The sequence below is a fragment of the Palaemon carinicauda genome, unplaced genomic scaffold (genome assembly GCF_036898095.1).
Source record: "Palaemon carinicauda isolate YSFRI2023 unplaced genomic scaffold, ASM3689809v2 scaffold608, whole genome shotgun sequence".
Taxonomy (NCBI): domain Eukaryota; kingdom Metazoa; phylum Arthropoda; class Malacostraca; order Decapoda; family Palaemonidae; genus Palaemon; species Palaemon carinicauda.
In genome coordinates this window covers 46,746-74,097 of record NW_027171881.1, presented here as the reverse complement: position 1 = coordinate 74,097, position 27,352 = coordinate 46,746, and the positions used below count along the sequence as shown (strand labels likewise).

Here is a 27,352-nt window from a genome sequence, read left to right as displayed (position 1 = left end):
CAAAAATAAATTTCAATTGAATTGTATATGGTCAGTGGCCATTTTGATTACATCAAAATTATATGCAACAGAACCAAGAGTTTTCTTTAAACTCCAAACTTGATAAACTGGTTTTCAATCATTCCGCTTCTTAGAAAGTTTCTGAACATTCTAGAGCTCTTTTTGTATATTGTATTTTGATTAGGTTAAGTTCCTTTTGTTGTTATGATTAAAGAAGAGAGAAATGAAAATACAGTTGTCATAAATCTTTGACGGGAGTTTGCCATCGCCCCAAAATGAAGACTAGACAGAAGAATTGTAATACTAAAGACCCTGTATTGGAGATCATAGTTCCTAAATACTTAAAATGATTCTACCTCATTAATCCTTTCTCCTTCCAGTGATATTTCATCTTTGCATTCTCCAGTCTCATCATCTCGTGGGACTAGGCTCTGGAGCAAGCTCAGCAGCAGGAGTGAAACTGGCAGCGGTCTCAGGTAGACGATTCAGCATACATCTGACGCAAGGGCTGATGTTTTTCGGCATATACAAGAAACGACTAGAAGGATGGACCTCAAGAAATCTGATTGTCATTACTCTCACTGACCCTTTCTCTTAGGTGAGTTTCCTCAATCATTCGTTTTATAACAAAGCCTTATTTACAGGAGGGAAATCCCTTCAATCTAAAGTTTTTTGAATGAGTATATTATGCTCAGCAGCAGGAGTGAAACTGGCAGCGGTCTCAGGTAGACGATTCAGCATACATCTGACGCAAGGGCTGATGTTTTTCGGCATATACAAGAAACGACTAGAAGGATGGACCTCAAGAAATCTGATTGTCATTACTCTCACTGACCCTTTCTCTTAGGTGAGTTTCCTCAATCATTCGTTTTATAACAAAGCCTTATTTACAGGAGGGAAATCCCTTCAATCTAAAGTTTTTTGAATGAGTATATTATGTTGAGAATGGGATGAGTTCTTATTTTATTGTGGTTTGATGAGAGGCAATAGGGGACAAAGAACAGTATAGGTGTTATAGGTCTTTGAGAAGAGTTTGCTTTTTGCTTAAAGTGACGTAACCAAATTGTGGAATGATCTTCCTAGTCAAGTAGTTGAATCGGTAAACGTTCAAACTTGCATCAAATGTTTTTATGTTGAACAGGTTGATATATGTCTCTTTTTATAGTTTACATATGAAATTTGTTTAAATGTTGTTATTTTTAAAATATTTTATTTTAATTGTTCATTACTTCTCATATTGTTTATTATTTATTTCCTTATATCCTTTCCTCACTGGGCTAGTTTACCCTGTTGGAGCCCTTGGGCTTATAGCATCTTGCTTTTCCAACTAGGGTTGTAGCTTAGCTAATAATAATAATAATAATAATAATAATAATAATAATAATAATAATAATAACCAGATAAAAATGATAATGCTTGGATAGCTTAATTCCTTTTCTATCGTATTACAGGATGGTGTGTAAGGGAGAAACGAGAGCACAGCGCAAGTTAGAGGTCTATGACGACTGTTGCAGCTAACAACAAGGACAGAGCTCAAGAAGTCTTATTTCTCACTACTGCCACTGACCCTGTATTGGTAAGTTCTCATCAGCAGCCGTTTTTACACTAAATCCTCGACTTAAAACTTAATAGGTTCCTAAAAACTGTATGCGAGTCAAATTTTTAAATTAGGGCCTAGGGTAAGCATCATTTAACTTGCGTGCCGACAATTTTCAGCAGCAAAGGTCAACAAATAGTCACATGTCGTCTTGCTTACTGTATTGAATTACATATTGTTTGATTACAGTACTTCATTATGAGGTTTTGATACAATAACTGAGATTTTATGATTTCATTTTGGTTTTGAGGATGGATGTGAGAGAGGCAAGAGAGCGTGCTAGAAATAGGAATGTATGGCGAGCGATTGTGAGGCAGTTCCAGTAGGCCCTGCTGCTTCCTCCGGTGCCTTAGATGACCGTGGAGGTAGCAGCAGCATTATGAAGCTTCATCTTACGTGTTTACTTATTTTGGGTTTAAATCCAACCCTCCACTGAAGTCGAGTGAACTACTTCTCGGGCGGGTCCATATCAATCATCTAACGAAACATTTTCATTACAACTTATACAATTTTTTTATTGTAGCATCTTCCAAATCATATGATCTTGTGAAAAGTAATGTCTTTAGTTTCTTCTTAAATTCAATTGCTCCCTTTAGGTCCTTCATTTCAGTTGGCAGTTTATTATAATGTCTAGGCAGATAACGGGGGAGGGTGGGCTGTGGCACCCTAGCAGTACCAGCCGAACTCGGTTGAGTCCCTTGTCAGGTTGGGAGGAACGTAGAGAGTAGAGGTCCCCTTTTTTGTTTTTGTTTCATTTGTTTGATGTCGGCTACCCCCCAGAATTGGGGGAAGTGCCTTGGTATATGTATGTATGTATTTTGGATTTGTTTGTATCACCAGATGTCTTTGAGGACCTTCTGAAAGTCACTGTTCTTCAGTAGCTAATTTTTATAATTTTGTATATGGAAAGTTTTTTATTTTGAATTCAATCTTGGTAATAATTAGAACTAGTAATTAAGCCTTTAGGCTTTCTAGAAATTTTTTAAACTATTCTTCTTTGCTCAATGGGTTAACTATTGCACTGCAATTGTTCAGTGGCTACTCTCCTCTTGATAAGGATAGAAGAGACTCTTTAGCTATGGTAAGCATCTCTTCTAGGAGAACAACACCCCAAAATCAAACTTTTGTTCTCTATTCTTGAGTAGTGCCGTAGCCTATGTACCATGGTCTTCCACTGTCTTGGGTTAGAGTTCTCTTGCTTGAGGGTACACTCGGGCACACTATTCTGTCTTATTTCTCTTCCCCCTTTTTTTTTTTTTTAAGTTTTCATAGTTTATATATGAAAGATCTATTTTAATGTTGATACTGTTCTTAAAATATTTTGTTAGTTGTTAATTACTACTCTTGTAGTTTATTTATTTCCTTATTTCTTTCCCGCACTGGGCTATTTTCCCTACCGGAGCCCTTGGGCTTATAAGTTAGCATCTTGATTATCCAACTAGGGTTGTAGCATAGCAAGTAATAATAATAATGATAATAGGGTTCAGTAAGAGAGGAGTGAGATTACAGTTCTCCTATAGTCCATTTCTTTTAGCGAGGCAGATTTGCACCAACTCGTAGCAGTGCCCTTTTAGCTCGGAAAAGTTTCCTGATCGCTGATTGGTTAGAATGATCTTGTCCAACCAATCAGCGATCAGGAAACTTTTCCGAGCTAAAAGGGCACCGCTGCGAGCCAGTGCAAATCTGCCTTGCTAAAAGAAATTGACTATAGTTCGTTGATGAGATTTTCCTTCACCAAAAAGGAATCTGAAATGTGCCTGCAAAAATATTTGATTGTGTCAATATATTTTTTTTCCTTTTCATTAATGTCCCCTTGTCAATATATTTACTTTTTCAATATTAATCTTACCCGATAATCATGTAGCTGTCAACTCCGTTGCCCGACAGAATTCTACGGAAGGGATACGCCAGCGATCGCTATACAAGAGGGGGGTGTACTCACAAGCGCCACCTGTGGCCAGGTACTGCAGTACTTCTTGTTGACACCACCTCAATTTTTCCTCTGTCGTGCCTCCGGCTAGACCTACATGGATACGCTGTTGATTCTGGAGTTTTTTGCTCACGATTTGGTGATGTATTTGCTCTAGAGTTTAGCTTTCGCTATTCAGGAAGTTTTATCATTAGCTTAGCTAGCTTTTGGAATTAATTTGATTAATTATGGTGACGAAGAGAGTATGAACTCTTTCACTTTTAAATGGCCGACCCTTCCCTTAGACGGAAGTGTTGGTGTCTAAGAGAGTATAGACTCTCTTTCTTAATTTTGCTTAACAAAAGTTATAGATTTATTTTATATCTCTCCGCCTTTTATAGGCCTCTTCGATTAACTTCCTTTTATTATAAACTTATTAAAATTAATTTTTATATTTGTTTATATTCGACCTTTCCTAATAGTAGGCGGTCTTTTCTTGGTACCGAAGTTAATTAACATTGAGCCCGTCATTTCGATTTTACCTGTTAACATATTATGCTATTTTAATGTTTTTGAAAGAATTTCTTTGATAGTCTCGTACTGTTTTCAAAGTTGAACTAACGTTTTGTTTTGTCTCTGCAGTTGTTGACGTTCAGAACGTTCAACTTGCGCTCTATCGTTACGATAGAGAGAGAATTTTCACGGTGTCACGTTGCAGTAAGAGTAACCGTTTCTAGCGTTTTGTTCATTCTTTCTTAGCTTAATGGTTTTAATTCTAATAAAGGAACTTTTTATTTGGGAAATCTTTCAGTTTTTTTCCTTTAACAACAATATGTTTTAACGATATATATGATTGGGCTCTTCTCTCAGGTTCTAAGTCAAAAGAGAGAGAGAGAGAGAGATAGAGACGGAGGGAGAGAGAGGAGGATAAACGTTTCGTTCAAGCGAGTAACGTTGTTATCGTTTTTGCTCTTCTCCCTAGTCTCTTTAGGGGAAGAAGGTAAACATTTCTAGAGTTTTATTCTTGTTCTCAAGCTTTATGCGGTGAGAGATTTTAAACGTAGTTTATTTGATCTAGTGTTTAGTCTCTTTCCAGCCACTGAATTATTTATCTTTCATTAGATTTTTCTGTTACATTGTAATTCTGTTTTCGCAATTACTAACTTTTAAGGAAGGATAGAATTGCGTGTTTCAGGTACAAACCACTTAAAGTTTCGAGTTCAGTGAAATAAGTGCAAACAGAAAATCAAAAGTGATAAGTGATTAGCGCAAAGTGTTACAGTGTTGCGTTCGAGGGTTCGTCTGTTCGTGCCAGTTGTTCGCCTAGTCTGGGACCTCTTACAAGCTCCCAAGCCCAGGGGAGAAGTAATGTCGAAGGACTTATGGGTTCAGCAGGCCTTGATCGACGAACAGACGTTTTCCCTCCGTGGTTTCGGGTGTATCTACACACGTTGCCGACGTGATCACCCCACCCACACAAAGACGAGAGAGCCCTTTTATTCCTCGTCTGCGGAAGAGGTTTCTCGCAGAAACCATGGACCAAATCTTGCAGCTTTTAAGTGCAAGTCGGTCCCTTCCGCACAAGTCCAACTCCTAGGTGTAGCCATTAGCCCTGGGTCTTTTCGGACTTGCTGCAGTACGACAACTGCACACCTCCCAGAGAGGCAAGGTGGTATCGCAACAGGCAGTAGCTCCGTCTGTTGCCGCACCAGCTGTTTTAGACCCTCAGTCTCAACGGACAGTAGCTCCGTTTGTTGTTGTCTTTCTTAAACTCTAGTGGTCTTTGCTGCAGACAATGCAGTCTCAGCTTGCGGTGTTGATGCAGGAGTTTCAGGCAGAGAAGGTTAATACACCTCCTCCTGCGAACGCTCCTCCTCCTCTGCGCAGTACAATCTGCCAGACGTATGAGGTTGAGGTTCCTCAAGCTACCTCCATGCGTGAGCTACCGCGTTGGGAGTTGCCAGTTACCAGCGTTGTGCAGCAACCTCCACCTTCCTTAAGGCAACCTCAACAATGGGAACAGGAGTCTTATGCCTTACTTCCTCCTCTTCCTTTGAGGCAAGAGTTTCTTGCAGTTAGACCATCTTCGAGGCAACAACCTCTTGAGGTACGACAACCTCTACCATCCTTGAGGCAGCCACCTCAGCTCTCGCAGCTGCTACCTCCACTTTCCTCAAGGCGAGAACCTCAACTCTTGAGGCTAGCACCTCAAGAACCTCAACTCGTGAGACAGGAACTGCGTTCTGCGCAGCCGCTACCTCAACTCTCGCAGCTCACACCTCAAGAACCTCAACTCGTGAGACAGGAACCTGCTACTGCGCATCCACCTCAACCCTTGAGGCAAGCGCAACTCTTGAGGCAGGAACCTCATGCTATGAGTCAGCCACCTCAACGCATGCATCTGCCACTTTCTCCTCAGCTTGAGCCTCTTCCCATTCAACTTTGAAATAACAAATGACAATAATAACACCTCATTACTTTCATAACTGGCATTTGTAGAACATATACATGTATGCCTACACAAACATTATGATAATGGAGGTTATTCGTATTACTTAAAAAAAAAAAAAAAAAAAAAAAAATATATATGTATTCCTTGCAATATATTTTTAACAAAATCGCAAAAATATGGCAAAAATATCTTCAAAACAAAAATGAATCATGAGTTATGAATGTAATGTAAATATTATGTTGATATTAAAACCCCCTGCAAGCATGCATGAAGTAATGCAGTGTTGCCAACAGGGCGAGTTTCCCTTTCCTGAGGTGAAGTAGATTATAGTACGTATATTTAGTGCAGCTTAATTCTACGATTATCATGCCGGCTATCAAATTCATCAACAAAACAGTCTAAATCAATTCCCTCGGCACGTGCACTTTCAATGGACAGTAATGCGATATTACTCAATCTAGCACTGGTCATGGAATTTCTGAGAAATGTTACACGCCATGCAACATGCTCTGCTTACCTTACAGCATGCTCTACATACAGCATGCTCTGCATACAGCATGCTCTGCATACAGCATGCTCTGCATACCTTACCGCATGCTTCTCAGTCACACATCTTTGGTTGTTGCCAACTCACTAGACTGTCAAGCAGTTTCATAACGTTACCTTCTAGTCTGCTGCTTTTGCACCAGTGAAACCCTCACTGAGAGAACTTAGCTTTTCTCGGATATGGTCCCTGTAGATGAGAAAGTGCTTTTCTCCCTCCTTCTGATATTCCCTTGAGGACTCTGTCATTTGGAGAGGAGCCTTTAGCTGCGTAGCCTCCTATGGACTTTTATTTAAGCATAACATGCTTCCAGGGAAGGTAATGGTTCCACTTCAGTCGCTAACCCCGTCTGTTACCACACCTGCTCCCATAGACCTTGAGCTGTGTTGCAAGACATGCAGTCCAAGCTTAGTCCTTGTTAGAGGATTTTTTTTGTTTACGGAGTCAGTGTGTCACTGGGAAGACATTCAACAACCAGCAGAAGTGACTTGTTGTGACGCAGTGCGGCAACCTCAGCAACCCGATAAGGAGTTGTCTGTACGACCCAGACAGTCTAGACAGCTTCGGGTTGTCACTGTACTTCCTCGCTTCCCCATGGTTGACAGTTCACAGACTGTGCAGCAGGACCATGATCTTGTGTCCGGCTCCGTCAGACGACTGGCTTTTAAGAGCTCCCACAAGTCGTCGCTGTCTGGAGATTCTCAGATGGACTATGGATCTGACCAAGGAACTGGGCCTCCTGGTCAATTTTGAGGAGTCCCAGCTCGTCCCATCCCAGACCATTGTCTACTTGGGTATGGATCTTCAGAGTCGAGCTTTTCGGGCTTTTCCGTCGGCCACAAGGATCTTCCAAGCCCTAGAATGCATCCAGAGCATGCTGAGAAGGAACCGATGCTCAGTCAGGTAGTGGATGAGTCTAACAGGGACACTTTCATCGCTGGCCCTGTTCATCGTGTTAGGGAGACTCCACCTCCGCCCCCTTCAGTATCATCTAGCTGCTCACTGGATAAAGGACATGACGCTAGAGACGGTCTCAGTTCCTGTTTCCGAAGAGAGGAGGTCTTCTCTCGCGTGATGTAAGAACAGCTTTCTTCTCAAGGAAGTCTACCTTTGGCTGTTCAGAAACCCGACCGCCGTCTCCTCTCGGACGCATCAGACACGGGCTGGGGTGCGACTTTGGACGGACAGGAATGCTCGGGAACATGGAATCAGGAGCAAAGGACACTTCACATCAATTGCAAGGAGTTGTTGGCGGTTCTTCTGGCCTTGATAAACTTCAAGTCCCTCCAGCTTAACAAGGTGGTGGAGGTGGACTCTGACAACACCACAGCCCTGGCTTACATCTCCAAGCAGGGAGGGACTCTTTCGTGGAAGTTGTTCTAGATCACAAGGGACCTCCTCATCTGGTCAAAAGATCGAAAGCTCACGCTGGTAACGAGGTTCATTCAGGGCGGTATGAATGTCATGGCAGATCGCCTCAGCCGGAAGGGTCAGGTCATCCCCACAGAGTGGACCCTTCACAAGAATGTTTGCAGCAGACTTTGGGCCCTGTGGGGTCAGCCAACCATAGATCTGTTCGCTACCTCGATAACCTAGAGACTCCTGTTGTATTGTTCTCCGATTCCAGACCCAGCAGCAGTTCACGTGGATGCTTTTCTGCTGGATTGGTCCCATCTCGACCTGTATGCATTCCCGCCGTTCAAGATTGTCAACAGGGTACTTCAGAAGTTCTCCTCTCGCAAAGGGACACGGCTGACGTTGGTTGGCTCCGCTCTGGCCCGCGAGAGAATGGTTCATAGAGGTACTGCAATGGCTGGTCGACATTCCCAGGACTCTTCCTCTAGGAGTGAACCTTCTACGTCAACCTCACGTAAAGAAGGTACACCCAAACCTCCACGCTCTTCGTCTGACTGCCTTCAGACTTTCGAAAGACTCTCAAGAGCTAGGGGCTTTTCGAAGGAGGCAGCCAGAGCGATTGCCAGAGCAAGGAGAACATCCACTCTCAGAATCTATCAGTCTCAAGGGGAAGTCTTCCGAAGCTGGTACAAGACCAATGCAGTTTCCTCAACCAGTACCACTGTAACCCAGATTGCTGACTTCCTGTTACATCTACGGAAAGTAAGATCCCTTTCAGCTCCTACGATCAAGGGTTACAGAAGCATGTTGGCAGCGGTTTTCCGCCACAGAGGCTTGGATCTTTCCACCAACAAAGATCTACAGGACCTCCCTAGGTCTTTTGAGACCTCAAAGGAACGTCGGTTGTCCACTCCAGGCTGGAATCTAGACGTGGTCCTAAGGTTCCTTATGTCATCAAGATTTGAACCTCTCCAATCAGCCTCTTTTTAGGACTTCACATTAAAAACTCTTTTCCTCGTGTGCTTGACAACAGCTAAAAGAGTAAGTGAGATCCACGCCTTCAGCAGGATCATAGTTTTCACATCTGAAACGGCTACATGTTCCTTGCAGCTCGGTTTTTGCTAAACGAGCTTCCTTCACGTCCTTGGCCTAAGTCGTTCGAGATCCCAAGCCTGTCCAACTTGGTGGGGAATGAACTGAAGAGAGTACTTTGCCCAGTTAGAGCTCTTAGGTACTATCTAAAAAGGTCTTAACCTTTACGAGGACAATCAGAAGCCTTATGGTGTGCTATCAAGAAGCCTTCTTTTCCAAGGTCTAAGAACTCAGTTTCTTACTATTCAGGCTTCTGATTAGGGAAGCACATTCTCATCTGAAGGAAGAAGACCTTGCTTTGCTGAAGGTAAGGACACATGAAGTGAGAGCTGTGGCTACTTCAGTGGCCTTCAAACAGAACCGTTCTCTGCAGAGTGTTATGGATGCAACCTATTGGAGAAGCAAGTCAGTGTTCGCATCATTCTATCTCAAAGATGTCCAGTCTCTTTACGAGTACTGCTACACCCTGGGACCATTCGTAGCAACGAATGCAGTAGTAGGCGGGGGCTCAGCCACTACATTCCCATAATCCCATAACCTTTTAACCTTTCTCTTGAATACTTTTTATGGGTTGTACGGTCGGCTAAGAAGCCTTCCACATCCTTGTTGTTTTGGCGGGTGGTCAATTCTTTCTTGAGAAGCGCCGAGGTTAAAGGTTGTGATGAGGTCCTTTAGTATGGGTTGCAGCCCTTGATACTTCAGCACCTTAGAGTTGTTCAGCCTCCTAAGAGGAACGCTGCGCTCAGTAAGGAAGACGAACTTATTTAAGGCAGAGTAATGGCTCAAGTCGACTTCCTTACCAGGTACTTATAATTTCATTGTTATTTTGAATAACTGATAATATGAAATACGGGATACTTAGCTTCTTGATATACATGTACATTGGTTTTCACCCACCTCCCTGGGTGTGAATCAGCTACATGATTATCGGGTAAGATTAATATTGAAAAATGTTATTTTCATTAGTAAAATAAATTTTTGAATATACTTACCCGATAATCATGATTTAATTGACCCACCCTTCCTCCCCATAGAACCAGTGGACCGAGGAAAAATTGAGGTGGTGTCAACAAGAAGTACTGCAGTACCTGGCCACAGGTGGCGCTTGTGAGTACACCCCCCTCTTGTATAGCGATCGCTGGCGTATCCCTTCCGTAGAATTCTGTCGGGCAACGGAGTTGACAGCTACATGATTATCGGGTAAGTATATTCAAAAATTTATCTTACTAATGAAAATAACATATTTCTGAACCTCCATGGATGACAAAATTGTTTAATTTCTGCCTGTTGCTATTTTTTATATTATCCTAAATATCAATAATTTAATCAATAGATATTCCATGCTTGGTAGTTCTGTTGCTCAGAATTTTTAGACATAATTCAGTGAATTGGCTATTTCCAGAGTGCTAGTTTTATTTGCTTTTAGAATTACTCTGGGAAGTTTTCTTTATAAATTAAACTACTGTAGATTAAAAAGATAATTATAGTTTGATATAATTTTTTGTAGTTTGGATCAATTCTGAATAGAAAGCAAAATGTAGGAATTGAGAAAGCTTTATAAAATACTTTTATATAAGATTTCCTAATAAAGTTTTAGAATTTTAATCTAAAGAGGAGAGAAAGGACTACTTTGACACATGCTAAAAAAACTACCTCTTGTGATACATACATATACCAAGGCACTTCCCCCAATTTTGGGGGTTAGCCGACATCAACAAATGAAACAAAACAAAAAAAGGGGACCTCTACTCTCTACGTTCCTCCAGCCTAACAAGGGACTCAACTGAGTTCAGCTGGTACTGCTAGGGTGCCACTACCTCTTGTGGTGGTATTTCATTAATGATTTTAAATTGGTTGAAGCAAGTTTGATATTCAATTTGTCTTTTTTCTAATTCCCTCAACCATTAGTTTTGTCTAAAATTGTTTATACTTTCAGATATCAAACATCGATATTTGCCTTGACTCTGCCTTAACACTAAAATCTACAAGGTTTTGAAGAGAAAGTGGTGCGGTATACTGTATACTTTCCACACTGCCTTGGCATAAGAGTGATCATTCTGTAGTGGAACTTCAAGCTGTGGTAACTAAGGTAAAATAGGCTTTCTGAATTGAGCATTGGCAGTATTTTCTCTTCAGTGAGATATATATGATAGATTATTTTAACATTTATTGATTTTAAGAATTTTTGTTTTACTATTCTCATACATAGCTTATTTCCTTTCCTCATTGGGTTGTTTTCCCTGTTGGAGCCCTGGGTAGCATCTTACTTTTCCAGTTAGGGTTGTAGCTTAGCTAGTAATTATAATATTTATATATTTATAATGGTAATATATTAGATTTCTTATTCCTGATCTAGATATTAATCCCTGTCACCATCGTTCAACTAGTTCATTATGCTTGTTGCATAAGATTTTTCATAATTCTGACCATCCTTTACATTCAGATCTCCCTGGACAATTCTATCCAGTTCGTAATACTAGGCAGGCAGTTAATTCTAATAGCCAGGCCTTCTCCATCATGAGGCTCAATACTACACAGTGCTCTAGAAGTTTTATTCCAGCTGTGACCAAGTTGTGGAATGATCTTCCTTATTGGGTAGTTGAATTGGTAGAACTTCAAAAGTTCAAACTTGCGAAAAAAAAATTTATGTTGAACAGGATGACATAAATATTTTTATAGTTTATATATTATTTTTTAAAGTTAAATTTATAAAATATTTTATTTTAATTGTTCATTACTTTTTATATTGTTTATTTATTGCCTTATTTCCTTTCTTCGCTGGGCTATATTTTCCTGTTGGAGTCCTTGGGCTTATAGCATCTTGCTTTTCCAACCAGGGTTATAGCTTAGCTAGTAATAAAAGTATTAATAAGTTACTTTGTTTTGCATATCCAAGGAAACTTAACAAATCTGAGTTCAAACTTTGCCTATACTGTAATGCATATGTCTGTAGTGGACAAACGTCTTGATGTCAGTGAATTCTTGTTACAATATCACTTCTAAGTTTGACAGAGGTGACCTGATGGGGGAATCTTACATTGTACGATGTACATTATTGCCATTAGTATTTTGAAGTATCAATTGCCTCCGGGTCTTGTAAGAAGTCAGTGTGCTTATCACTTGTAGGTTAATAAGGTATGATTTTATTCGAATAGTAGTCTGAAATTGAGAGTATTAAAAATCTTGAAACTACCATGATTTTATTTCTGTCAGCTAACATCTTCATTTTCACCATATTAATTCTGTACTGATGATTGCTCTTGAAGATTTTCTTTCTTTTGCCTCTTTGTTAGTTACCCCTACATTAGAAGATAATCTATTGCTGTCTTTTGAAATAAATGATCTATTGCTTGAGGGTACACTTGGGCACACTATTCTGTTATTTCTCTTCCTCCTGTTTTTTTGAAGTTTTTATAGTTTACATATGAAAGATCTATTTTAATATTGTTACTGTTTTTGAAATATTTTATTTAATTGTTCATTACTTTTGTAGTTTATTGATTTCCTTGTTTGCTTTCCTCACTGTGCTATTTTTTTCCCTGTTGGACCCCTTGTGCTTATAGCATCCTGCTTTTCCAACTTGGATTGTACCTTAGCTATTAATGATTTTAATTGTCACTAGTACAACTCACAGACCTTTTTTTTTGTATAGTTCTGCTTACTAGGTTTCAATGAATTAATTTTGAGGTTGTTCTTGTTAATAGAGCCTTTGGATTTCACAGTACAGTACAGGAATAAGAAAAGATGACACTGTCAGTGTTAGAAAACTTGAAGAGCTTGGCGAGAGACATAGGGGAATATTTAGGAATATGGTTAAATTGTAAAGCAATTTTGGGATTTCTTTTTAATGAATGATTAGGAATTTTTCAGATTCAATTATATATTATTAATTTTGTAAATTTTAAACCTTTAGATTATAAGCTAAATTAATATTTCATGAAAAATATTAAACCTTCAAATTTCTAAGTGAGATTAATCGTCAGTCATCTCTGCAGTGAAAGCTTTCATAAATTGTCTTTTCTACAGGACTAATTCCGAGACTTCTATTTCAGGCAAGCAATACGCTGAAGTCATCTGGCCCCGGTAAAGTTGAAGCGTGTGGAAAGAGCTGCATATAAAGACGCCGTCCTGTTGCTTACGTCCTTGTCTGCTGATTGCCAGACGGGGGTTCGAGTCCCGGTCAAACTCGTTAGTTTCTACGATCGCTGCAACCTCACCATCCTTGTGAGGTAAGGATGGCGGCTTTGGGGGACCCTATATAGGTCTACCTGCTGAGTTATCAGCAGCCATTGCCTAGCCATCCTTGGTCCTAGTGTGGGTGCTGATCATATGTATATATGGTTAGCATCTACGGCAATGAAACTGCCCCTTGTCTCTGCTATTCATGAGCAGCCTTTAAACCTTAAACCTTTAAATGGAAAGTGTGAAGAACTATTTTTAAAGAAAGAACCAAAAATTAGCATTTGAAGGATTCTGGTCCAAGTGTTGCCAATGCTTCCAAGGCTTAATTAGTTTCCATATATTAAATGCCTTCAGTAAGAGTTTGGCCTTGCCGACCAAGGCAGCAGTTGTGTCACAGCTTGAATGACCGTGAATTGTAGGTAATGTAGATACTTTCAAAGTGCTCAATGATGAAAATAGCAATGGAGATTTCAATTCTAAAATTTGTCTTTAAGAATGGCAGAAATGGTAGTTTTGGTCATTGTCTTGCAGAAAGTACCACAATAACTGTGTCTGGAGCGAAGACAGCTTGTTAGCACCTCTTCCTGTAGCATTTACTTCATGAAGAACCATTTTTGTATCAGCTTCTTCTTGTGTACTTTTAAGAACTAGTTTACAATGGGCAGAAGTTACTTCTTTATGCCATACTACCACAAGGTTTATATTTTTTCTCTTCTGCATGATGGATGACTTTTTGAGAAATATAAGATGATAATTCATCTTTGGTATGAGAGATTAGTTCACCAAATATTTAACTGGGCTCCACAAAGCACTAGAAGAGTTGGAAGACCCAAGCCTACATGACTAAGGACATTGAACCGTGAAATAGCGGGGAATGGAGAAGTATTGAATTAAAAGTGCAAGATAGAGAACATGCAAGATCTAACAGAGGCCCTTTGCATCAATAAGCGTAGGTGATGATGAGAGTGAGGTAGCAACTTTTTTTCATTCGCATCTGTGATGCCGATGCAGTTCATAATTTTGAGTTGCACTGGTGCAGTACCATGAGGTCTCTTTTCTCGTTCACTGCTGTTTGTGGATTTTCCACACAACTATTAAGGACTTTCTGGAAATCATATCGGTTTCGAACACATTTGAAATGACAAATTCCTTGGTAACATTTCTATGCGTCCATCGTTATGACAACTTTCCCTGAGAGTAAAGCTTCCGACTATAAATCAATAAATTCTACCTGATTACCAGATTCTCTCATTCTTGGCAAATCCTCAGCTGTTTTTTGTTTTTCTAAATACATTGCCGACATTTCTGCTTAAACACTCCTTGTGGTATGCGAAATCAGGCATGGCAGTCTCTTAGGTCAATACATCCATTTAATTAAAGTTTCTATTCTGTATTAGTTCCCTGGTTCAGAGCATCATACAGCTTTTTACCTACTGATGATGTAGAAACTGTATGTAATGGATGGTTTCTAGTTTAAGGTTACCAAAGATACAAGTCATACTCAGAAGTTTTGAGTGAATTGTGGATATGGTTGTGGGTCTTTTATTGAAAATCTGAGAGAATACTGTTATCATCTCTTCATTTACTTTATTATAATTTTTTCTGTAATGGAATTTTTCTAGCATTTTTTTGTAAGTACTGTACATTTTTTTATTGCAAGAAAGTTGGGTAAGAATAAATGATTATAATTACTGGTACAAAACTGTACGAAGGAAGCAAAATGAAAAGTTAATACTTGGATGCTTCGACAAGGTAGTAAATATAATCAACGGTACAAAACTGTACGAATGAAGCAATATGAAAAACAATAATACTTAGATGCTTCAAATAGCGTAGATACGGAAATGTCAGGCCAGTCAAACTCCAAACCTAGAAAGTTTCCATTTTACATTGTTCTTCAGTAAGTCTTCCATAGAATTGTCCTTCAGATATTGCGAAACATGCGTATAATTATCACTATCGGAGTCACTTCGAATCTTTATACTGCCAACAAGTTTTCCAGCACATTTTGAATTTTCAACTTAAGTTCCTTTTGTTTAAGACTGACATAGTAAACATGAATTAACATTTAAATTGATTATTTCTTTTCTCATGAGGGTACACTTGCATCATCCAAATGTTCCCTTTTCCTTCTATCAGAATATCCTTCATTCACAATTCAATTCTGGCACAAAAAAAGAAGCTTTATTATAAGAGGAATAATTATTTTGTTTTTTATTTAAAAGTGATATCATGATGTATATTGTTTAAACTTAACAAATCGTAGAAATGTACTTTTAAAGCTTTTTATTTCAAAAACACTTCATTATACGAAAAAAAATGTTTAGACCATTTTTTATGTATATGAAATTCCCTTTACAATGGTTTGAATAATTGAAATTTGACAAAAAATAAGGAATTTCTATTGAAATATTTATGGTAAAGTGGCCATTTTGATGACATCAAAATTATATGCAACAGAATCAAGAGTTTTCTTTAAACTCCAAACTTGATAAACTGGTTTTCAGTCATTCCGCTTCTTAGAAAGTTTCTGAACGTTCTAGGGCTCTTTTTGTATATTGTATTTTGATTAGGTTAAGTTCCTTTTGTTGTTATGATTAAAGAAGAGAGAAATGAAAATACAGTTGTCATAAATCTTTGACGGGAGTTTGCCATCGCCCCAAAATGAAGACTAGACAGAAGAATTGTAATACTAAAGACCCTGTATTGGAGATCATAGTTCCTAAATACTTAAAATGATTCTACCTCATTAATCCTTTCTCCTTCCAGTGATATTTCATCTTTGCATTCTCCAGTCTCATCATCTCGTGGGACTAGGCTCTGGAGCAGGCTCTGGAGCAAGCTCAGCAGCAGGAGTGAAACTGGCAGCGGTCTCAGGTAGACGATTCAGCATACATCTGACGCAAGGGCTGATGTTTTTCGGCATATACAAGAAACGACTAGAAGGATGGACCTCAAGAAATCTGATTGTCATTACTCTCACTGACCCTTTCTCTTAGGTGAGTTTCCTCAATCATTCGTTTTATAACAAAGCCTTATTTACAGGAGGGAAATCCCTTCAATCTAAAGTTTTTTGAATGAGTATATTATGTTGAGAATGGGATGAGTTCTTATTTTATTGTGGTTTGATGAGGGGCAATAGGGGACAAAGAACAGTATAGGTGTTATAGGTCTTTGAGAAGAGTTTGCTTTTTGCTTAAAGTGACGTAACCAAATTGTGGAATGATCTTCCTAGTCAAGTAGTTGAATCGGTAAACGTTCAAACTTGCATCAAATGTTTTTATGTTGAACAGGTTGATATATGTCTCTTTTTATAGTTTACATATGAAATTTGTTTAAATGTTGTTATTTTTAAAATATTTTATTTTAATTGTTCATTACTTCTCATATTGTTTATTATTTATTTCCTTATATCCTTTCCTCACTGGGCTAGTTTACCCTGTTGGAGCCCTTGGGCTTATAGCATCTTGCTTTTCCAACTAGGGTTGTAGCTTAGCTAATAATAATAATAATAATAATAATAATAATAATAATAATAATAACCAGATAAAAATGATAATGCTTGGATAGCTTAATTCCTTTTCTATCGTATTACAGGATGGTGTGTAAGGGAGAAACGAGAGCACAGCGCAAGTTAGAGGTCTATGACGACTGTTGCAGCTAACAACAAGGACAGAGCTCAAGAAGTCTTATTTCTCACTACTGCCACTGACCCTGTATTGGTAAGTTCTCATCAGCAGCCGTTTTTACACTAAGTCCTCGACTTAAAACTTAATAGGTTCCTAAAAACTGTATGCGAGTCAAATTTTTAAATTAGGGCCTAGGGTAAGCATCATTTAACTTGCGTGCCGACAATTTTCAGCAGCAAAGGTCAACAAATAGTCACATGTCGTCTTGCTTACTGTATTGAATTACATATTGTTTGATTACAGTACTTCATTATGAGGTTTTGATACAATAACTGAGATTTTATGATTTCATTTTGGTTTTGAGGATGGATGTGAGAGAGGCAAGAGAGCGTGCTAGAAATAGGAATGAATGGCGAGCGATTGTGAGGCAGTTCCGGTAGGCCCTGCTGCTTCCTCCGATGCCTTAGATGACAGCGGAGGTAGCAGCAGCATTATGAAGCTTCATCTTACGTGTTTACTTATTTTGGGTTTAAATCCAACCTTCCACTGAAGTCGAGTGAACTACTTCTCGGGCGGGTCCATATCAATCATCTAACGAAACATTTTCATTATAACTTATACAATTTTTTTATTGTAGCATCTTCCAAATCATATGATCTTGTGAAAAGTAATGTCTTTAGTTTCTTCGTAAATTCAATTGCTCCCTTTAGGTCCTTCATTTCAGTTGGCAGTTTATTATAATGTCTAGGCAGATAACGGGGGAGGGTGGGCTGTGGCACCCTAGCAGTACCAGCCGAACTCGGTTGAGTCCCTTGTCAGGTTGGGAGGAACGTAGAGAGTAGAGGTCCCCTTTTTTGTTTTTGTTTCATTTGTTTGATGTTGGCTACCCCCCAGAATTGGGGGAAGTGCCTTGGTATATGTATGTATGTATTTTGGATTTGTTTGTATCACCAGATGTCTTTGAGGACCTTCTGAAAGTCAGTGTTCTTCAGTAGCTAATTTTTATAATTTTGTATATGGAAAGTTTTTTATTTTGAATTCAATCTTGGTAATAATTAGAACTAGTAATTAAGCCTTTAGGCTTTCTAGAAATTTTTTAAAACTATTCTTCTTTGCTCAAGGGGTTAACTACTGCACTGTAATTGTTCAGTGGCTACTTTCCCTTTGAATAAGGATAGAAGAGACTCTTTAGCTATGGTAAGCATCTCTTCTAGGAGAACAACACCCCAAAATCAAACTTTGTTCTCTATTCTTGAGTAGTGCCGTAGCCTATGTACCATGGTCTTCCACTGTCTTGGGTTAGAGTTCTCTTGCTTGAGGGTACACTCGGGCACACTATTCTGTCTTATTTCTCTTCCCTTTTTTTTTTTTTTATAAATTTTTATAGTTTATATATGAAAGATCTATTTTGATGTTGATACTGTTCTTAAAATATTTCATGTTAGTTGTTAATTACTACTCTTGTAGTTTGTTTATTTCCTCATTTCTTTTCCGCACTGGGCTATTTTCCCTATCGGAGCCCTTGGGCTTATAAATTAGCATCTTGCTTATCCAACTAGGGTTGTAGCTTAGCAAGTAATAATAATAATAATGATAGGGTTCAGTAAGAGAGGAAGGAGATTACGGTTGTCCTATAGTCCATTTCTTTTAGCGAGGCAGATTTGCACCGATTCGCAGCGGCGCCCTTTTAGCTCGGAAAAGTTTCCTGATCGCTGATTGGTTAGAATTATCTCGTCCAACCAATCAGCGATCAGGAAACTTTTCCGAGCTAAAAGGGCGCCCCTTCGAGTCGGTGCAAATCTGCCTCGCTAAAAGAAATTGACTATAGTTCGTTGATAAGATTTTCCTTCACCAAGAAGGAATTTGAAATGTGCCTGCAAAAATATTTGATTGTGTCGATATATTTTTATTTTCATTTTCATTAATGTCTCCTAGTTAATATATTTCCTATTTCTGGACCTCCATGGATGACAAAATTGTTTAACTGCTGCCTGTTGCTAGTTTTTATATTATCCTAAATATCAATAATTTAATCAATAGATATTCCATGCTTGGTAGTTCTGCTGCTCAGAATTTTTAGACATAATTCAGTGAATTGGTTATTTCCAGAGTGCTAGTTTTATTTGCTTTTAGAATTACTCTGAGAAGTTTTTTTTATAAATTAAACTACAGTAGATTAAAAAGATGATTATAGTTTGATATAACCTTTGGTAGTTTGGATCAATTCTGAATAGAAAGAAAAATGTAGGAATTGAGAAAGCTTTATAAAATACCTTCAGATAAGATTTCCTAATAAAGTTTTAGAATTTTAATCTAAACAGGAGAGAAAGGTCTACTTTGACACTTGCTAAAAAAAACTACCTCTTGTGGTACATACATACATATACCAAGGCACTTCCCCCAATTTTGGGGGGTAGCCGACATCAACAAATTAAACAAAACAAAAAAAAGGGGACCTCTACTCTCTACGTTCCTCCCAGCCTAACAAGGGACTCAACCGAGTTCAGCTGGTACTGCTAGGGTGCCACTACCTCTTGTGGTAGTATTTCATTAATGATTTTAAATTGGTTGAAGCGAGTTTGATATTCAGTTTGTTTTCTTTTTTAATTCCTTCAACCACTCGCTTTGTCTAAGATTGCTTATACTTTCAGATGTCAGACCTCGGTATCTTCCTAGACACTAAAATCTACAAGAATCTATAAGAGGTTTGGCACACTACCTTCCACCAATGCCTTGGCTTAAGAATGATCATTCTATAGTGGAACTTCAAGCAGTGGTAACTAAGTAAAATAGGCTTTCTGAATTGAGCATTGGCAGTATTTTCTCTTCAGTGATATATATATGATAGATTATTTTAACATTTATTGATTTTAAGAATTTTTGTTTTACTATTATCATACATAGCTTATTTCCTTTCCTCATTGGGTTGTTTTCCCTGTTGGAGCCCTTGGTAGCATCTTACTTTTCCAGTTAGGGTTGTAGTTTAGCTAGTAATTATAATATTTATATATTTATAATGTTAATATATTAGATTTCTTATTCCTGATCTAGATATTAATCCCTGTCACCATCGTTCAACTAGTTCATTATGCTTGTTGCATAAGATTTTTCATAATTCTGACCATCCTTTACATTCAGATCTCCCTGGACAATTCTATCCTGTTCGTAATACTAGGCAGGCAGTTAATTCTAATAGCCAGGCCTTCTCAATCATGAGGCTCAATACTACACAGTGCTCTAGAAGTTTTATTCCAGCTGTGACCAAGTTGTGGAATGATCTTCATTATTGGGTAGTTGAATTGGTAGAACTTCAGAAGTTCAAACTTGCGAAAAAAAATTTATGTTGAACAGGATGACATAAATATTTTTATAGTTTATATATTATTTTTTAAAGTTAAATTTATAAAATATTCTATTTTAATTGTTCATTACTTTTTATATTGTTTATTTATTGCCTTATTTCCTTTCTTCACTGGGCTATATTTTCCTGTTGGAGTCCTTGGGCTTATAGCATTTTCCTTTTCCAACTAGGGTTGTAGCTTAGCTAGTAATAATAGTATTAATAAGTTACTTTGTTTTGCATATCTGAGGAAACTTAACCAATCTGAGTTCAAACTTTGCCTATACTGTAATGCATATGTCTGTAGTGGACAAACGTCTTGATGTTTGTCAACTCTGTTACAATATCACTTCTAAGTTTGACAGAGGTGACCTGATGGGGAATCTTACAGTGTATGATGTACATTATTGCCATTAGTATTTTGAAGTATCAATTGCCTCCGGGTCTTGTAAGAAGTCAGTGTGCTTATCACTTGTAGGTTAATAAGGTATGATTTTATTCGAATAGTAGTCGGAAATTGAGAGTATTAAAGATCTTGAAACTACCATGATTTTATTTCTGTCAGCTAACATCTTCATTTTCACCATATTAATTCTGTACTGATGATTGCTCTTGAAGATTTTCTTCCCTTTGCCTCTTTGTTAATTACCCCTACATTAGAAGATAATCTATTGCTGTCTTTGGAATAAATGATCTATTGCTTGAGGGTACACTCGGGCACACTATTCTGTTATTTCTCTTCCTATTGATTTATTTAAGTTTTTATAGTTTATATATGAAAGAGATGTCCCCTTTTTTGTTTCATTTGTTTGATTTCGGCTACCCCCGAAAATTGTGGGAAGGGCCTTGGTATATGTATGTATATATGAAAGATCTATTTTAATGTTGTTACTGCTCATAAAATATTTTATTTAATTGTTCATTTCTTTTGTAGTTTACTGATATCATTATTTCCTTTCCTCACTATGCTATTTTTTCCCTGTTGGACCCCTTGTGCTTATAGCATCCTGCTTTTCCAACTTGGATTGTACCTTAGCTATTAATGATTTTAATTGTCACTAGTACAACTCACAGACCTTTTTTTTTGTATAGTTCTGCTTACTAGGTTTCAATGAATTAATTTAGAGGTTGTTCTTGTTGATAGAGCCTTTGGATTTCACAGTACAGTACAGGAATAAGAAAAGATGACACTGTCAGTGTTAGAAAACTTGAAGAGCTTGGCGAGAGACATAGGGGAATATTTAGGAATATGGTTAAATTGTAAAGCAATTTTGGGATTTCTTTTTAATGAATGATTAGGAATTTTTCAGATTCAATTATATATTATTAATTTTGTAAATTTTAAACCTTTAGATTATAAGCTAAATTAATATTTCATGAAAAATATTAAACCTTCAAATTTCTAAGTGAGATTAATCGTCAGTCATCTCTGCAGTGAAAGCTTTCATAAATTGTCTTTTCTACAGGACTAATTCCGAGACTTCTATTTCAGGCAAGCAATACGCTGAAGTCATCTGGCCCCGGTAAAGTTGAAGCGTGTGGAAAGAGCTGCATATAAAGACGCCGTCCTGTTGCTTACGTCCTTGTCTGCTGATTGCCAGACGTGGGTTCGAGTCCCAGTCAAACTCGTTAGTTTCTACGATCGCTGCAACCTCACCATCCTTGTGAGGTAAGGATGGCGGCTTTGGGGGACCCTATATAGGTCTACCTGCTGAGTTATCAGCAGCCATTGCCTAGCCATCCTTGGTCCTAGTGTGGGTGCTGATCATATGTATATATGGTTAGCATCTACGGCAATGAAACTGCCCCTTGTCTCTGCTATTCATGAGCAGCCTTTAAACTTTAAACCTTTAAATGGAAAGTGTGAAGAACTATTTTTAAAGAAAGAACCAAAAATTAGCATTTGAAGGATTCTGGTCCATCATTATATACATTTTACATTCAAAGAATTTCTTTCACCGATGTTTTTTAGGTTTCTATTTTTTGCATTTTAGGGTTATGTATAATAAGCAGCAGGGCTCAAAAGTTGGATATTAAAGAGGTTGTTGACTATCTCGATTGGTATAATTACTTGAAGAGGGAGAATCTTTTAACTAAACAGCTCTTTTATAGTATTTAAAACAAGTATGGATGTTTTTTAACTTGAGGTAGAATGTATTAACCCTTTTACCCCCAAAGGACGTACTGGTACGTTTCACAAAAGCCATCCCTTTACCCCCATGGACGTACCGGTACGTCCTTGCAAAAAAATGCTATAAAAATGTTATTTTTCATATTTTTAATAATTTTTTTGAGAAAATTCAGGCATTTTCCAAGAGAATGAGACCAACCTGACCTCTCTATGACAAAAATTAAGTCTGTTAGAGCAATTAAGAAAAAAATATACTGCAAAATGTGCTGGGAAAAAAATAAACCCCTGGGGGTTAAGGGTTGGAAATTTCCAAATAGCCTGAGGGTAAAAGGGTTAAGCCCTGAGACCTTTATAGAAGAATATTCATTAGTAAGAATTATTTTGTCATGCCAGTCTTCTATTAAATGTAAAATTTCAGTTATTGTGTAATATGAGTGTCTCTTTCACTGGGGAATTTTCCTTTGTGCTGAATGAATAACACTTCTTGAACAGATGTTTTATGCCTCAATCAACACTATCAAATTTATATATAAATTTTGTTTAAATTGAATAAGTTAATTTTATTTATTTCCATCCTAAATTAATGTAAATTTTAAGCATTTTCTTTTTTTTTTATTTTTCCAAACTTCACCTGATGTTCACATATACTTCAAAATCTTGTTTGCTTCCTTACGTTGATGCTTACCCCAACAGCCAGAAAATTTCCCTGTTTTCTTTCCTTTTAATAGGCTTAATAGCTTCCTGGCTAGTACAGTGGTAGCGTGTTTGCCTAGCATTCGCATGGCGGCAGATGGATCCCCGCCCGGGACCGCGAGTTTAAGCTGTTTGGAGAGGCCACTGCTGTGGTTGGGCACCACAGTTGGGGGTTAGGGCTTTCCTGCCTGACGTTCTGGTGAGCATCTATTCTGATAAATCTGGAACTGAAACCAGAGACCTTCAACCTTTAAGTCTCTAGTATAGTATTGAGACAATTAAGACGGTGTGGGTTGGCCCACTACCTGGGGTTGGTGAATCCCTTAATAGAGATCTAGCTAAAATTAGTGTATGGTGCAAGTTATGGGGTATGAAGTTGAATCCTAACAAAACTCAAAGTATGATTGTAAGTAGGTCAAGGACGGTGGCTCCTCAACATCCGGATCTCAGTATTGATAATGTTTCTTTAAATTTGTATGACTCTTTCAAAATTTTAGGTGTGATTCTCGACAGCAAATTTACTTTTGAGAAACATATAAGGTCTGTGTCTTCTTCAATTGCACAAAAAATTGGCTTATTGAGAAAGTCTTTTAAGATATTCGGTGATCAATCTATTCTGAAGAAGTGTTTTAATTCTTTTATTCTACCTTGTTTTGAGTATTGTTCTTCTGTCTGGTCTTCAGCTGCTGATTCTCATCTTAATTTGTTGGACAGAAACTTACGGTCTATTAAATTTCTTATTCCTGATCTAGATATTAATCTCTGGCACCGTCGTTCAATTAGTTCATTATGCATGTTGCATAAGATTTTTCATAACTCTGACCATCCTTTACATTCAGATCTCCCTGGACAATTCTATCCTGTTCGTAATACTAGGCAGGCAGTTAATTCTAATAGCCAGGCCTTTTCCATCATAAGACTCAATACCACGCAGTACTCTAGAAGTTTTATTCCAGCTGTTACCAAGTTGTGGAATGATCTTCCTAATCGGGTTGTTGAATCAGTAGAACTTCAAAAGTTCAAAGTTGGAGCAAATGCTTTTTTGTTGACCAGGCGGACATGAGTCTTTTTATAGTTTATATATGACATACAGTATTTGTTTTTGAAGTTGTTAATAGTTTATATATGACATATCTGTTATGACGTTGTTACTTTTTTTAGAATGATTTACTGTTAATTTGTTCTCTTCACTTATTTATTTCCTTATTTCCTTTCCTCACTGGGCTATTTTTCCCTATTGGAGCCCCTGGGCTTATAGCATTTTGCTTTTCCAATTAGGGTTGTAGCTTGGATAGTAATAATAATAATAATAATATCTGTCTGCGTCGATCTAAAGAAAACTTCTACTGACATATTCTGCAGATTATTTTTTTTCTTGTTATTAGCAATTATCACATGAATGGCAGTCCAGTCAAATCTCATGATTTTCATATAATATTGTTTAATCTAATGCAGAGGGAAATAGATGTTTAAAAAACTTTAACTGGTTTTATACAGAGCGTATTGTTTGTTCTGGGAATATCATATCTTTTATACAGGATTTGTCAGCCATTCTCAGAGCATCTACCTGTTTGGATAAGATGATCAAGTCCTGAATGCATTAATTTTTGGAACTGAAGAATCTGAACATAAGGAGAGGTCAGAGATGGCAATTGATAGACATGTTTGTAACTTGGTAATAAAGAAAATATCATCTATTTCTCTAGCTCAAGATCCTTAAAGTTGGGGCAGTGGCTGGAATTTTTCAGTAATGGTGCAATATAGATGTGTGATACACCTATTTGCCGAGATTTGTTTTGTAAAATCAATTCTATCTACCATAGCGTATTCTCCAATTTTGTGAGGTAGCCTGACAAGGGACTTAGCTGAGTTTGGTTGGTAGGCTTACGGCGCTACAGCCCACCCTTCCCTGTTTTCCACCGCAAATGTAGCTTCATAGGCTGATTCCCGTACTGCATCTGCCTCAACGCCCACCAAGTTGACCCAAGATAGCAGTGGTGCCTATCGGAACTGTGGCACAATCGGTCGCCATTCATTTCTAGTAAAGAAATATTCCCCTTTTAATTTGAACCTATAGAAAGAATCTCCTTTCAAACATTGACACACTTTATTTCGTTCTTAGCATCAGCTTAAAGAGTAGGTTAGTTTTATGTTGCCTCAGTCCAAGTGGTCTTCAATATAAGGGTATCATGATTCAACTGTTACTGGGTTTCAGAGCCAAAATTGTTCTCGAATAATGTTACCCTTTTTATATCTTCGTACTCCTTTGTCCTGAGATGCAATCAAAGGGAGGGATGGGATATTTTCAGTTAACCCATCTGATGCTTATTCTCGTGTTCCACAGGTTTATGTTAATACCTCAAGTTTCTATGGTTTCTTAAGACAAACGTTATTTTTCTTAATTGATAAACTTTGTGGTAAAGTTGTCCCTTTAGTTTATTGGTAAATTATGTAATGTTAAAGTAGTGTTAACTATTTTTTATTTTGTTTTGCAAGAAATGCTTTTTATGTTATAGATGTATTTAATGCAAAGGTCCTGGAGTTGATAAAATGCTTTGTATATTTTGTTTGGATGTCTCTGTAAGGCCTAAACTAAGTGGGCATGGTCCTCTGTATTCTGATTTGACTACCAATCTTTGTTGTCTAATTCACGTTATAAATTTCCTGACAACTGATTGCCAATAATTGGGAACATGTACATTTATATATAGCTAAGCTAGAACTCTAATTGTAAAAGCAGTATGCTATAGGCCCAAGGGCTCCAGCAAGAAAAATAGCCCAGTAAGGAAAGGAAATAAGGAAACATAGAATAGTATGCCTGGGTGTACCCTCGAGCAAGAGAACAATAACCCAAGACCATAGAAAACCATTGTACAAAGGCTATGGCACTCCCCAAGACTAGAGTACAATACAGCGGTTTAGTTTTAGAGTATCCTGAAGAACTGTTTACCATAGTTAAAGAGTCTCTTCTACCCTTACTAAAAGGAAAGTAGCTACTGAACAATTACAGTACAGTAGTTAATCCCTTGAGTGAAGAGGAATTATTTGGTTATCTTAGTGTTGTCAGGTGTATGAGGAGAGAGGAGAATGTGTAAAGAATAGGCCAGACTATTCAGTGTATGTGTAGGCAAAGAAAATTGAGCCATAACCACTATCTGGCCAGTCAAAGGACCCAATAACTCTCCAACAATAGTTTCTCAGCGGGTGGCTGGTACCTTGGCCAGCCTACTACCTACAGGTACGCAATTCTTCTTGTGCAAATGAAGCCTAGAGCAAGTTGCAAAAAGGCACCATGAAATTTTCTGGTGTTACATTGCCATCCTTCTGTAGTGCAAGTCAAGGCTTGCATTTGTTAGCATGGCTATTTAATTTAAACTATGTCATCTTCCTACGTAAAGTAAAGCATAGCAGTTTTTCACGTCACTTGGCATTTTCTTCAATGGTACCTATTGAAAACAACCCTGTCTTCGTAATGTGTTGGACTGGGGCTTGAGACCAGCGCAACCTCGATAGTTTTTTGTAGTGTATACAACCTCGCTACCCTTGTGAAGTAAGTATATATGGTTTGAGGGGAGTCTATAGGTCTACCTGATGTGTTAAAAGCAGCCATTGTCTGCTCCTCCCCTGTCCTTTGGGTGGAGAGGGGACTTGAGCACTGATCATATGTATATAAGGTCAGTCTCTAGGGCATTGTCACTGTGCCATACCTCTGCCATTCATGTGCAACCTTTAAAGAACAATAGCCTTCAAACCATCGCTCAATGCTGGTGTCAGCAAAATCTGCTATGATGAACACAAGCTTTGGGTATAACGGTAAGTGGATTCATCAACAGATAGTGTTCTCTTTTTCAATGTAAAGTACAGCCGTCAACCTTCCTAAATCATTCACATTTTTAATCATACAGGTATTTAGAAAATGTCTAGGCCTACTGATATACATGAGGAGTTTGAAATTCTAAATCTTTTGGGGGTGATGTTTAATGTCCAATAGTTCACCTCTTCATGACAATAGATGTCATTTGTTCTTGGAATTCATTTTAAATGTCAAGAAAATACCAAAGTTAAGAGAGTTAGCAATGCGATTTACATGTTACCTGATGCTCGTCCGTAGCTTACACATTTGGATGTCCATAATTTTTTTTTTTAAATTATTAAATTATTGTATTCAATCTTGTCTTCTTTATTATTACTGCTTCCTTAGTGTTAAGTCCACCTATTAATATTAGTATTATTATTATTGTTATTAGCTATGCTACAACCCCAGTTGGAAAAGGCAGGATGCTATAAGCCGAAGGGCTCCAACAAGGAAAATGGCCCAGTGAGGAAAGAAAACAAGAAAATAAATAAACTACAAGAGAAGTAACTAACAATTAATATGATATATTTTAAAAACAGTAACAAAATTATAAAACATCTTTCATATATAA

General features: G+C 37.8%; 1 long non-coding RNA gene across 2 annotated transcripts in view; it reads left to right on the top strand.

Moving 5' to 3' along the window:
- The window catches only part of LOC137637264 (uncharacterized), a 42,306-nt gene extending 19,885 nt beyond the window's left edge, over positions 1-22,421 (top strand). Inside the window, exons 1-8 of one of the 2 annotated variants that reach the window (XR_011043505.1) lie at positions 696-847; positions 1,452-1,576; positions 10,887-11,039; positions 13,003-13,179; positions 15,902-16,131; positions 16,730-16,854; positions 19,413-19,537; positions 21,594-22,421. This is a non-coding gene — a long non-coding RNA (uncharacterized lncRNA). Of the gene's footprint in view, positions 1-695; positions 848-1,451; positions 1,577-10,886; positions 11,040-13,002; positions 13,180-15,901; positions 16,132-16,729; positions 16,855-19,412; positions 19,538-21,593 lie in introns of those variants that run through there. The other variant, XR_011043504.1, reaches the window with a different exon arrangement.
- The last annotated feature ends 4,931 nt before the right edge of the window (positions 22,422-27,352 follow it).